Here is a 10,857-nt window from a genome sequence, read left to right on the forward strand (position 1 = left end):
CTCCCAGACAAAAGGTGCCACAGAAGAAAGCTCTTGCTGCCCACAGAGTGCCCAGGGTGCCCCAACAACTGAACCTGAAAGCCAAACCTTACACGCTTTTTGTACTTGGGGAAGGAGCTGCTGTTCCCTTTTTTTCCGCTCTGCGCTTCAAGTGCCTGTCTCAGCTCCCCAAAATGGAAGAAAAATGAAGATTCCTCCAGACAAAAGATGCCACACAAGAATGCTCTTGCTGCCCACAGAGTGCTCCAGCTACCCCACCAACTGCATTAGAAATAGAAATATAGGGGACTTTCTTTCCTGAAGACAAGGGCTGCTCCTAGGTTTTTTCAGCCCTGTGATGCTACTGCCATTCTGACTCCCCAAATTCCAGATGGACCAAGATTCCTCCCAGATAAAAGGTGCCACACAAGAAAGCTCTTGCTGCCCACAGAGTGCCCAGGCTGCTCCACCAACTGCACTTCAAAGCCAAAGCTGACAGGCTTTCTTTCCTTGGGATAAGGGCTGTTTCTCTCTTTTTTCAGCCCTTTGCTTCTACTGACATTCCGACTCCCGAAATTCCAGATGCACCAAGTTTCCTCCCAGACAAAAGGTGCCACTCAAGAAAGCTCTTGCTGCCCTCGAAGTGCTCCAACTACCCCACCAACTGCATTAGAAATACAAATATAGGAGACTTTCATTCCTGAGGATAAGGGCTGCTCCTAGGTTTTTTCAGCCCTGTGATGCTATAGCCATTCTGACTCCCCAAATTCCAGATGGACCAAGATTCCTCCCAGATAAAAGGTGCCACACAAGAAAGCTCTTGCTGCCCACAGAGTTCCCAGGCTGCTCCACCAACTGCACCTGAAAGCGAAAGCTTACAGAGTTTTTGTCCTCGCGGAGGGGCTGTTGTTCCCTTTTTTCAGCCCTGTGCTCCTACTGGCATTCCAAGTCATGAAGTTTTAGATGGACTAAAATTCTTCCCAGACAAAAGGTGCCACTCAAGAAAGCTCTTGCTGTGCACAGAATGCCCATGCTGCTGCACTAACTGCACTTTAGATCCATAACTTACAGGCTTTCTGTCATGGGTAAAAGGGCTGCTCTTCACTTTTTTCTGTCCCGCGCTTCAAGTGCCTGTCCCACCTCCCCAGAATGGAAGACAAATGAAGATTCCTTTCAGAGAAAAGGTGCCACTACAGAAAGCTCTTGCTGCACGTGTAATGCCCAGGCTGGCTGGCAGATTTTACCAGAAAGCCAAAGCTTCCATTATTTCCATGTGGGAAATAAGGGCTTATTTTGGCTTTTTTCAGCCCTGTGATGAAATGGCCAGCTCACTGCTGAAATTCCATAGGAATGAAGATTTCTCCCAGTGAAAAGGTACCAGAACAGAAAAGTCTTGCTGCCCGCAGAGTGCCCAGACTGGCCCACCAACTGCACCAAAAAGCCAAGGTTTCCAGGCTATTTTTGCTCGAATAAGGACTGTTGTTTTCTTTTTGCAGTCCTGTGCTCAAACTGCCAGCCCAACTTACAAAATTGCAAAGAGACGAAGATTCCTTCCAGACCAAGGTGCCAGGATAGAAAGCTCTTGCTGCCCACCTAGTGCCCAGGCTGGCCCACAACTTGCACCTCAAAGCTAAAGGTTCCATGCTTTCTTTGCAGAGGATAAAGGCTGTTGTTTGCTTTTTTCAGCCCTGTGCTGCAACTGCCATCCCAACTGCCAAAATTGCATAAGGTCGAAGATTACTCCCAAGAACAAAGGTCCCCTCCCAGAAAGCTTTTGCTGTCCACATAGTGCCGAGAGTTGTGCACCAACTGCACACTAGAGATGGAGGGTCAGGGCTTTCTTTCCTGAGTGGAAGGGCAATCATTAGGGTTATAGTTAGGGTTAGGTTAGGATTAGGGTTAGGTTTAGGGTTAGGTTTACAGTTAGAGTTTTGAATTTGGTTAAGTTTAGGGTTAGGTTTAGAGTTAGTTACGATTAGGGTCAGGGTTAGAGTTAGAGATAGGATTAGGTTTAGAGTTATAGTTTGTTTCAGAGTTAGTTAGGATTAGGGTTAGGGTTAGGTTTAGAGTTAGGGTTAGTGTTACAGTTAGGGTTTAGTGTTAGGGTTTGTCATAGGGACAGATACAGTTAGGGTAAGGATTGGGGTTTAGAGTTTGGGTTATGGTTAGGTTTAGGGTTAGGGTTACAGATAGGGATAGGGTTAGGGATTGGGTTAGGATTAGGCTGTCCAATTGCCAAAATTCCATACAGATGATGATTCCTCCCACACCAAAGGTGCCTGGACACAAAGCTCTTGCTGCTCATGGAGTGCCCAGGCTGGCCTACCAACTGCATCAGAGAGCCAAAGGTTCCTTGCTTTCTTTGCTGGGTATAAGCGCTGTTGTTTGCTTTTCTCAGCCCTGCGCCTAACTGCCAGTCCCACTGCCAAAATTGCATACGGACGAAGATTCCTCCCAGAACAAAGGTGCCCTCCCAGAAAGCTCTTGTGGTCCATGTAGTGCCGAGAGTGGCGCACGAACTGCACACAAGAGACGGAGGATCAGGTCTTTCTTTTCCTGAGTGGAAAGGCAATCATTAGGTTTAGGGTTAGGGTTAGGTCTAGGGTCAGGATTAGGTTTACAGTTAGAGTTTTGAATTCAGGTTAAGTTTAGGGTGAAGTTTAGAGTTAGTTATGATTACGGTCAGGGTTAGAGTTAGGGATAGGATTAGGTTTAGAGTTAGTTTGTTTCAAAGTTAGTAAGGATTAGGGTTAGGTTTAGAGTTAGGGTTAGGGTTACAGTTAGGGTTTTGTGTTAGGGTTCATCTTAGGGACACTTATGGTTAGGGTAAGGATTGGGGTTTAGGGTTTGGGTTATGGTTAGGTTTAGGGTTAGGGTTACAGATAGGGATACAGTTAGGGATTGGGTTAGGATTAGGCTGTCCGATTGCCAAAATATCTATGCCCTCCAAAGTTAACATCCAAAGGAAAACTGGACCTTTCTGTATCCTTCAGATTTGTGATACATAACTTACCTGCGTACTGTCTTCCATAAATACTGCTAATTTCTAACGCTCTGGTGTATCTACTGTTCTTCTGTGCTAGTTTCCTCTGATCGGGCAATGCATTTTTTTCTCTCAGAAACTAAACACCATTATTCTTGGGAAAATGAACTAAAAATAAAAATAAGGCTTTGAGATATTAATATTCATTCCAACAACAACACTTAACCACATGACAATGCTCACAGCTCTTTTCAGCCATCTCTCTCTGCAGGAATACTGTGCAAATGAAGAGTAGTTAATCCAGTTGAAGAGACCTCAGCACTGCAAGAGGATTTTGGATTTCAGAAAGAACAGGAAGCAGCTCCAAAGCATCTCAGGCTTGGCAGGCCCTTAAGTTAACTGTGGAAACTGCACCATGAATTTGGTCTTCAGGTGACAGGTAAACCAAGCTGGCCTTGGCATCAGCAGGCAACAGGGAGATGAAAAAGACCTAAAGAAGGGTTAGGTTAAAGGCATCCTCATGAGTCCAAGGCTTCAATCGCCCGCTCTTGACACAGAGAAGAAAACAGCTTGCAGCAGACCTTGGGAAATGAGCCCTGGCGGCCAGCAAGTGTAGATCAGAGCCAGTGCAAGGACACGTGTCTCTCCAGTGAGCAGAATGGGAGCCCAGGTAAAGAAACAGCTTGCTGCAATTGCTTTGCCCAGCCAAAGCAGCAAATCTGACTGCAGATCAGAGAGGGGATCTGGGATGCCACCAGAAGCAGATCAAGGCTGCCCCTAAAGCAGCAAGTTAGGAGCTGTCAGCCACAGCAACAGCCTTTTGAGTCAAACAGCTGACTGCTCTTGCACAGCAGCTTCTGTTCTTGCATGATGCTGGTTGTCGCTTCCCTATTGCTTTGTAGAGAAGAAAGGTCCATCCTCACAGAACGTGCTCTACTCGGGCAAAGAGGGGATGGTAGAAAGCAATAAAGTCATCAGCTTGTTTTAGGATAAAACCAAAAAGTGTCATGAAAAAGCCAATTGCTCATCAGTGTTTTGAAAGGTAACTACTCCATATGGGTGTGACTTAAAAAAGAGTAAGAAAGAGCAAAAGGTAAGAAAGAAGAGAAGGTAAGAAAAGCCAAAAGGAGAGATGAGAACTTCAGGGAAAGGGCATCTCTTCAGTTTGTTGCGAGAAGAAATCCAATCAGCTTTCTCCAGACTTTCAAAGCAGCAGGCGCCCGGCCCTCTCCTCTGCGTTCCTCCTGGCCCTCTCTCCAGCACGCTGCCTCACGTCCGACGACGACGACGTCTGCGTGCAGCAGGCAACGGGGGCTTGCCCAGCGGCTTCAGAGCAGGCAGATGGCCCAACAGCCTGCCGCCCCTTCCACTCAGCCCCCTCCGGCACCGCCGACCAGGATCCCCCCACTCACAGGCCCAGCCCCGTGTGGCCACTCTGCCCCAGCCCGCAGCAGGACTTCCCCCTCTCCTCCACGCATCCCTCCCACCCCAGGCAGCGCCCTTCTCCTTCGCCCCACCCCACGCACGCCAGCCCCAGCAACTAAAAGCCTTGGGTCTTCAGGAGGCTTTCTTGCCCCCAAATCAAGGACTACAGCCTGACCAAAAGAACCACCAGCGCTGCTTGTGGATCAAACCACTAGTTTTATTTCAAGAAAGGCATCTAGATATTCTGTTGTCCTTTAGCAGCGGCCCAGCCCCGCAAGACACCTCTTCCAAGAACTCCTCCTTCTAAAAGGGAGGGCAGCAACACACGAACTTCGGGAGATCCTGAAAAACTAACTTCTACTTCCAAGAAAGGAAGACCCACTCGCTGGCTGTTCCCCAGCTCTGCTTACAGACGTCCCTGGGCTGCCTTCAGCCTCCAGGACAGCTCTATTGCACACACCCGCACCAAGGGACACAGCTCAGCTGCCTAAGGAACAAGTCCTAGCCCAACCCCCAAATATTATTCGCTTTCAAAACACAACCTTCCTGAGCCTTTTCTTTCCAAACCAATCTTTATTTTAAACTTCCACAAGTCTATCTTAAATACTAGGCTCTCCTAGGTCAGCGCCCATGCTAAAGCACCCTTTGTCATTTTGGTCATGAAACGGGACTAGAAAGCATGAGGCGGCCTTTAGCTTGTCCTTTGAAATTCCAGTGGAGAGCACTGCTAACACCTAGCCCTACTTTATCCTACGCAACTTAACTCGACTAATTCTTCCCTACCCCTACTTTAACCTAAAAAACTTAAGGGGACTTCTTCCTATTTCGGGGAACGGAAACAAGGACAGGTGGCCTGGGAGGATGGGGACAAGGGGAGGGAAGCTGGGGACAAGGGTGGGAAAGCCAAGGCCCGGCTCGACTGGAGTCTGGCCGGAGCTCTTCAGGAGAACAGGAAGGGCCTCTACAGCTATCTTGCTAAAGACGGACTAGGGATAAGGTGGGCCCTCTCCAGAAGGAACTGGCAGACGTGGCTGTCCGGCACAAAGAGAAGGCTGAGGCTCTCGATGCCTTCTGTGCTTCAGCCTTGGACAGCAAGCGCTCCAGCCACGCCGCCCGAGTGGAGAAAGGCAAAGGCAGGGACTGGCAGAAGAAGAGCCCAAGTCCCCTGCAGCAGAGGATCAGGTTGGAGAGCGTGTAAGGAACCTGAATGTGCACAAGGCACCCGCTGAGGTTCATCCCCAGGTCCTGAGGGAGCTGGCAGACAAAGGGGCTAGTCCACTGCCCATGGTTTTGGAGCAATGGTGGCAGTCAGGTGAAGTCCTGGAGGACTGGGCAAAGGGCAATCCGAGCCAAGAGACCAGCAGGACTGGCCCCACCACTGAGCCCTGGGCGACACCACTGGTGACCGGCCATCAGGTGGATGTCAGTCTGGTCACCACCACAGCTTGGGAGCCGCCATCCCATCCCGCCAGGCAGGGCCAGCGGAACGCCCTGCCCAGAGCCCAGAGTGCCTCCCTGAAGAGAGAGGGCCGCTGTGCTGAGAGAGCTGTAGGTGAGGGCTTGACTTGCCAGCGCTCCAAAGACTGTCCGTCCCACGCCAGCAAGTCGTCCTCCCAGCAAGTGGCCCCCCTGAGGGTCTGCAGTTGCCCCAAGTTCTTCTTTGGGCTTTGTCTCGTTGGAAAAAGGCCTCTTCCTTCAAGTGCAGCTGCAGGTGGTAAGGCCACGTGCCAGCCTGCCCCCAGCAGCTCAGTCCGTGGAGGTGGAGGTGGAGGTGGCTGAGGAAGAGTCCCAGGGCTCTGCCCACTCCTCAGACGGGAGGGAGCCAGAACTACTTGCTCCGCCAGTACTCCAGCTTCGGGCTGTGTTTTCTTGCCCTTGGCAGCGCTCTAAGAGGCTGGAGATGTCCCAGAGACTCTCATCCTCAGAGCAGGCCCCCTCCTGGCTCTGTGGCAGGGGCAGGACCGTCTCTGCTGCTGCCCCTGCCCGCTGCCCCCTGCCAGCTTCCAGCTGGCCCGGCGAGAGGCTGGGGGGGCGGCAGGGGCCGCGCAGGGCAGCTGCCTGGCTCTCTGCCCCTGCTGCTGGGGCTGTTGCCAGCATGGCTGCATCCATGCCTTGAGCCGGGTGCTGCTGTTCCCCCGGCCGCCGGCCCCGTCGCCGGATCACAGCTGCGATCCTGCTCAGGGTGGCACGTGCCGTGCGCTGCAGCGTGTCCAGCACGGCGGGGCAGCAGCCTGTGGGGCGCTGCGGGGCAGCAGCCGTTGGCCGGCTGTGCCTGGGACCCGCCGGGGCAGGAGATGTGCCGCGCGGGTCCCCGACTGCCTCTTGGGCCGCCTCTGCGCAGATGACGCAGGGACATTTGGGCCCTTCCGGGCCAGCAGGCTGAGGCTCCAGCAGCACCGGAATGAGGGAGGGCTTGACCCAGATGGTGTATATTTGGACGCCTTGCCCTTTGTTCTCTGACAGCTCCTCGCCGTGGCTGTCTTCTTCCGGGGACAGCGGTGGGTCTGCGTTTTCTTGCCCTCGGGACTCCCTGGAGACGTGCGGGAGCCCTGCCCACTGCCCACTGGGAGCTGACAGCTGGCTTGGCGAGGGGCTGGGGGGGCAGGCGTCCGGGCTCGGGGCCTGTGGCCTGGTGGAAGGGCTGCCGAGGCACGGGCGAACTGGGGCACGGGCTGTCGCTGTGGGCACTTGAAGGCCCCAGGGCTCTGACCATGCCTCCCGTGGCATGGGCACGGGGAGCCTCTTTTCTCTCCTCCTCCACCTTTGGTCTCCGCTGCGTTCTTCTTGGGGCAGCTCTAGGAGGCTGCAGATGTCTGAGAGCTCCTCGCAGCACGCCCCATCCTCGCTCGCTGCCACTGGCAGGACGGCCTCGGCTGCTGTCCCTGCCCACTGCCCACTGAGAGCTTCCAGGTCACTTGGCAAGGGGCTGAGGGCGCAGCGGTCTGGAAAGCCGTCCGGGGTGGGGGTCTTTGCCCTGGTGGAAGGGCTTGTGAGACTGAGCCCTGGGCCGTGGACTGGGGTTGTGCCTGCTTGAGAGCTCCCGGGCTCTGCCCATGCCTGGCACGGGAGGGACCCTGAGCTACATTCTTGCCCACTGCTCCAGCTTTCCTCTGGGCTTTCATCCCCCGTTGACAGCTCGAAGAGGCTGTAGATGTCCCAGAGGCTCTCGTCCTCGGAGCAGGCCTGGTCCTCCCTCTCTGCCACTGGCAGCACTGCCCCCGCTGCTGCCCCGGCCCACTGCCCACGGAGGGCTTCCAGATGGCTTGGGAAGGGGCTGGGGGGACAGCAGGGGCTTTGCAGGGCAGAGTCCTGCCTCTCTGACCCTGCTGCTGCGGATGTTCCTGCTCTGGCTGCCTCCCTACCTTGTTCCACCTCCCTCTGTGGCTCCGGCTTCTGGCCACGTCGCCGCATCCCAACCGCCAGCCTGCTGCGGGCGGCGCGTGCCACGCGCTGCAGGGTGCCCAGCACAGCGCGGCCGCGGCCTCTGGGGCTGCGCGGGGCAGCTGCCTGGCTCTCTGCCCCTGCTGCTCTCACCTGCTCAGCTGCGGCAGCAGCAGAAGAGGCGCTCTTCTCCTCTTCCTGCGCTGCTGCCTGCGTCTGCCAGTTGTCCACCTGCGGCGAGGAGGAGGAGGAGAAGGCGCTGTGAGAGGCAGGCGGTTGCCATGGCACGGCAGGCCCCTCCGTGCCCACAAGCCCAGCCCTGGCCCCAAGGCAGCTCTCTGCTCCCCCATCCTTCACCTTGTGCTTCCTCTGCCAGCTCGACAGCCACTTGCGTGGCTGCAAGTCGGTGAACTTCTTCGTCGTCCACATCTTCCGCGTCGGCTACTTCCTCTGCCGCTGAGGTCCCCGAGAGAGATGCTGCCTCGTGAGACAGATGCTCTCCTGGGAGAAAGAGGGTACTGCAGGGCTCTGCCCTCCTAAATAGCCTCCCGGGCAGGGCGGGGCCCCGCGCTGTCACAATGGCCCGCGGGCCCAAGGAGGCCCCGCATCACAAAGGGCCCGGCAACGCGCCGCCGCTGTCACAATGGGCCGTTTCCCGGCGCCCCGAGGACGGCAGCGCAGGGGGCGCACAACTGGCTGTGGCTGGCTGCAACTACTTGCAACCGCCTGTGCCCGGCACAGGGCTCCCCCGCTTTCCCCTCACAGACGCTCCAGCCGGCCCCAGCCAACAGCTCCCGCACGACCCCGCTGCCCGCGGCCTCCCCGCACTTCAGCCCTGTCTGCATCCCGCAGCTGGCGCTGCCACCGCCCTGGGCAGCCAGCCGTGGCCGCGGGATGTCCCAGGCTCGGAGAGACAAGTCACTTGTGGCTCGAATTGCCTTGCGAAGGTTTCGGGATTGCCAACCAGCACGCCCTTCTGTGCACAACTGGCAATAAAGCAAACCCCTCGACCGCGTGTGTGTGGATCGGCCTCTTGCACTCAGCGGGAAAGAACCCGCTTTGGGACAACGGGGGGTCCTGGGGACTTGCGGGGGCAGGACACGTGCTGTGCAGCTCAGCGTCTCTGCCCACACTGCTGGGGGAACTGGGCCCCTCCTGGCAACCAGTGCGGGGCTTCAGCAACACGGCCGGCTACAAGGGCCCAACCCAGACAGCGTGCCCTTGGCTGGCTTTCCTGCTTTCCTGAGACAGCTTTTTCTCCTTCTTTCTTCCCCGTGGGACACCGCTTGCTCTCAGATTTCTTGCCCTTGGCACAGCTCTAGGAGGCTGCAGATGTCCCAGAGCCACTGCCATCAGGCCCCATCCTGGGGGCTCGGGGCCACTGGCAGCACTGCCTCCACTGCTGCCCCTGCCCGCTGCCCACTGCGAGCTTCCAATGGCCTTGGCGACGGCCTGGAGGTCCAGCAGGAAAAGTTGGGCGGAGTCAGAGCCTTTGCCCACAGGGGAGGCCTTCTGATGGGAGAGCTGGGCCATTGACTGTGGGGCTGCACCGTTGAAGGTGCCAGGGCTCTGCCCATGCCTGGCGCTGGAAGGAAACTCAGCTCCCCTCCTGCCCAGTGCTCCAGCTTGGCTGTGGGTTTTCTTCCCCTTTGGGACAGCTCTAGCAGCATGCAGATGGAAACAAAGTAACCAGAGGGTAGAACATCCTAGCTAGCACTCCTAGATCCGGGGGAGATCCACCTAACACCAATCCCCAGAGGTCAGAGCCACCAGCACCAAAGGGCCGCCTGGTGCTGCTTTTCTTTGCTCTGGCCTCCTGTGGCCACTGCCGCCCCTCAGGCAGCGCTTCCAGGGTGCCAGCCATTCTCAGACTGGCTTAGGGGCTGCGGGGGCTGTGCTGTGGGGCGGTGCTCCCGGGCTGCTTCGGACTTCAGCTGCTCCAGGCAGCAGCTCCAAGAGCCTCCCAAGGAGGCTCCAAGGGGCTGCATTGGGGCAGGGCATCCTTTCACCCTCCTGCCATTCCACCTCTCCATTCCCCACACGGACACACTTGACTTGCTCAGTCCCCTCTGGCACCGCCGGCCGGGATCCCCCCACTCACAGGCCCAGCCCCGTGTGGCCACTCTGCCCCAGCCCGCAGCAGGACTTCCCCCTCTCCTCCACGCATCCCTCCCACCCCAGGCAGCGCCCTTCTCCTTCGCCCCACCCAACGCACGCCGGCCCCAGCAACTAAAAGCCTTGGGTCTTCAGGAGGCTTTCTTGCCCCCAAATCAAGGACTACAGCCTGACCAAAAGAACCACCAGCGCTGCTTGTGGATCAAACCACTAGTTTTATTTCAAGAAAGGCATCTAGATATTCTGTTGTCCTTTAGCAGCGGCCCAGCCCCGCAAGACACCTCTTCCAAGAACTCCTCCTTCTAAAAGGGAGGGCAGCAACACACGAACTTCGGGAGATCCTGAAAAACTAACTTCTACTTCCAAGAAAGGAAGACCCACTCGCTGGCTGTTCCCCAGCTCTGCTTACAGACGTCCCTGGGCTGCCTTCAGCCTCCAGGACAGCTCTATTGCACACACCCGCACCAAGGGACACAGCTCAGCTGCCTAAGGAACAAGTCCTAGCCCAACCCCCAAATATTATTCGCTTTCAAAACACAACCTTCCTGAGCCTTTTCTTTCCAAACCAATCTTTATTTTAAACTTCCACAAGTCTATCTTAAATACTAGGCTCTCCTAGGTCAGCGCCCATGCTAAAGCACCCTTTGTCATTTTGGTCATGAAACGGGACTAGAAAGCATGAGGCGGCCTTTAGCTTGTCCTTTGAAATTCCAGTGGAGAGCACTGCTAACACCTAGCCCTACTTTATCCTACGCAACTTAACTCGACTAATTCTTCCCTACCCCTACTTTAACCTAAAAAACTTAAGGGGACTTCTTCCTATTTCGGGGAACGGAAACAAGGACAGGTGGCCTGGGAGGATGGGGACAAGGGGAGGGAAGCTGGGGACAAGGGTGGGAAAGCCAAGGCCCGGCTCGACTGGAGTCTGGCCGGAGCTCTTCAGGAGAACAGGAAGGGCCTCTACAGCTATCTTG

General features: G+C 55.9%; 1 long non-coding RNA gene across 1 annotated transcript; it reads left to right on the forward strand.

Annotated features, from left to right (window-relative positions):
• The first annotated feature begins 1,028 nt into the window (after positions 1-1,028).
• Positions 1,029-4,928, forward strand: LOC135414031 (uncharacterized). The gene is made up of 2 exons (XR_010430543.1): positions 1,029-1,865; positions 2,577-4,928. It is a non-coding gene; the product is annotated as an uncharacterized LOC135414031 (long non-coding RNA).
• Positions 4,929-10,857: the final 5,929 nt, after the last annotated feature.

This window comes from Pseudopipra pipra, chromosome 5 (genome assembly GCF_036250125.1).
Source record: "Pseudopipra pipra isolate bDixPip1 chromosome 5, bDixPip1.hap1, whole genome shotgun sequence".
In the NCBI taxonomy this organism is placed as follows: Eukaryota; Metazoa; Chordata; class Aves; order Passeriformes; family Pipridae; genus Pseudopipra; species Pseudopipra pipra.